At 41.6% G+C, this 2,317-nt stretch overlaps 1 non-coding gene across 1 annotated transcript; it reads left to right on the top strand.

The window, feature by feature from the left end:
• The first annotated feature begins 1,142 nt into the window (after positions 1–1,142).
• LOC132537765 (U2 spliceosomal RNA) lies at positions 1,143–1,333 on the top strand. The gene has a single exon (XR_009549217.1). It is a non-coding gene; the product is annotated as a U2 spliceosomal RNA (small nuclear RNA).
• The last annotated feature ends 984 nt before the right edge of the window (positions 1,334–2,317 follow it).

A 2,317-nucleotide genomic window follows, 5' to 3' on the forward strand; every position in this document is an offset into this window, starting at 1 on the left:
CTGGTTTGAAGAGTTGCGAGGTTGACATCTCAGGCTCTGTATTTCTGGGTATATTCTACTGTAAGAGTTTAGTAGCAGCATAATGTGGGGTAACAGCACTACTAGTGATTTGGTTAATGTCAACATAGGTGGTATGGCGTTAAGGAATCAGAGAGGAATATTAAAAAGTATGGGCATAGTCTAGAGTTTCCAGAACTAGGAGAAATGAGGATCTTAAAGAGAATGTAAGGGGTTTCTTATTGTCTTAGAAAGAGCTTGGAATAGTAATAATTATTATTAAATTCAAGATAGTTGGGGGTTTGCTTTCTATGCTAATCCAATGATTAGCATCTATGGTAATATACTAGCTCTCACTGTGCTTTGTGTCCATTAGTGGTATTTGAGCATCTTTGTCTTTCAGATACTGACAGGGCCACTTCTTTTAGTTTTTGAATTTAAAGTGAAGACTGGTTCTTTGTTCTTTATACAATCTTTTTATTTCCTATCCATTCCATTCTGTTTCCCAGAAGGTGAATTTTCTGGAGTCTCCTTTAAGTAAACAGACAATAGAAGGGTGCATGAACTCAGAAGGATTGTTGTTTGTGGTCTCTGAATTGTGAGATGTATAATGTGCGTGGAGCGGTATGAAATAATTTCAAAATAAATAAAAAACAGAGGCTGTTCCATTTTCTTTAAGCATCATTTATCCAGTGCCAAAGAGCCTTCTCATTAGATATTTTTATCATTGTCAGGTTGCACTCTCCTCCCCTCCCCAGGCAGTGTCTGATGGTCATTACTGCTAAGAATGTGTTTCTGTGGGAAAGTGTGAAGCTTTGTGTCAGCTCATTAGTTTTCTCTGCAAAGACCTTAAGTGACCTGGGTTTTCATTGTCTTGGGGAAGATAGATAACTGGCACAGGATGTGCCAGGGTCAGCTTAGCAGAGGTGCCCTTGACTCTAGAGGACTCAATGCCCCAGAAGGTTGAGGAGAATGAACTGTTGTCTTCAAAATTACTGGTGAATGCTCTTGTCAACCATTTCAAGTTAAGCCTTAAGGCAACTTTAGCCCATGTGGGTGCTTGTTCTCTATACCTCAGAAGTTGGAAACCAGTCTTCTATGATCACTGTGGCACTCTAATGCTGAGTGAGGGAAACTTGTCCTTGATCGCTTCTTGGCTTTTTGGCTAAGATCAAGTGTAGTGTCTGTTATTATCAGTTTAATATCTGATACGTCCTCTATCTGAGGAAACTATATTAAATGGATTTTTGGAGCAGGGAGTCAGAATAGGGGCTTGTTCCGTCCACTCCATGCATCGACCTGGTATTGCAGTACTTCCAGGAATGGTGCACACCCACGGGGGAGAAAACTCAAGTCTAAGAAAAGGCTGTCAGGGGCCGGGTGGTGGCACACCTGGTTGAGTGCATGTATTACAATGTGCAAGGACCCGGGTTCGAATCCCTGGTCCCCTCCTGCAGGGGGGTAAGTTTTGCGAGTGGTGAAGCAGTGCTGCAGGTGTCTGTCTATATCCCTCTCTATCTCTCCCTCCCCTCTTCATTTCTGGCTATCTCTGTCCAATAAATAAAGATTAAAAAAAAAAAAGAAACTTGGCCTTGAAAAGGTCCAGGTCTGGGGAGATCTGGAGAACTGGCAGGAGCGCAGTTTATTGGGGAAGCTGTGTAAGAAAGCAAGGACCATGAGTGGCTGAGAGAGTTGTGGTATATATACACAACGGAATTCTACTCAGTTATTAAGAATAATGAATCTACCTTCTTTGACTCATCTTGGGTGGAGCTAGAAAGAATTATGTTGAGATAAGCCAGAAAGAGACAGGGGAGTATGGGATGATCCCACTCATAAACAGAAGTTGAGAAAGAAGAGAAAGGGGAACACAAAGCAGAATTTTACTGAGTTTGTTGTATTACAACAAAGTAAAAAACTCTGGGGGGGAGAAGGGGAAGGTAGATTTCATCTCCACTGTAGGGCTGTGGGGGTAGGGACCCAGACATCAGATGGCAGGAATGGTGTTAATATATACTTCGATTAACTCATAGTCTTAAAAATCACTATTTAATTAATATGAGAGAGGGAAAAGTAGATTGAATGTCTTGAGCTTTATTTATTTATTTATTTATTTTCCCTTTTGTTGCTCTTGTTGCTTTATTGTTGTAGTTATTATTGTTGTTGTTGTTGATGTTGTCATTGTTGGATAGGACAGAGAGAAATGGCGAGAGGAGGGGAAGACAGAGAGGGTGAGAGAAAGGCGCCTGCAGACCTGCTTCACTGCCTCACTGCTTGTGAAGTGACTCCCCTGTAGGTGGGGAGTCAGGAGCTCAAACTA

This window comes from Erinaceus europaeus, chromosome 3 (assembly GCF_950295315.1).
Source record: "Erinaceus europaeus chromosome 3, mEriEur2.1, whole genome shotgun sequence".
In the NCBI taxonomy this organism is placed as follows: Eukaryota; Metazoa; Chordata; class Mammalia; order Eulipotyphla; family Erinaceidae; genus Erinaceus; species Erinaceus europaeus.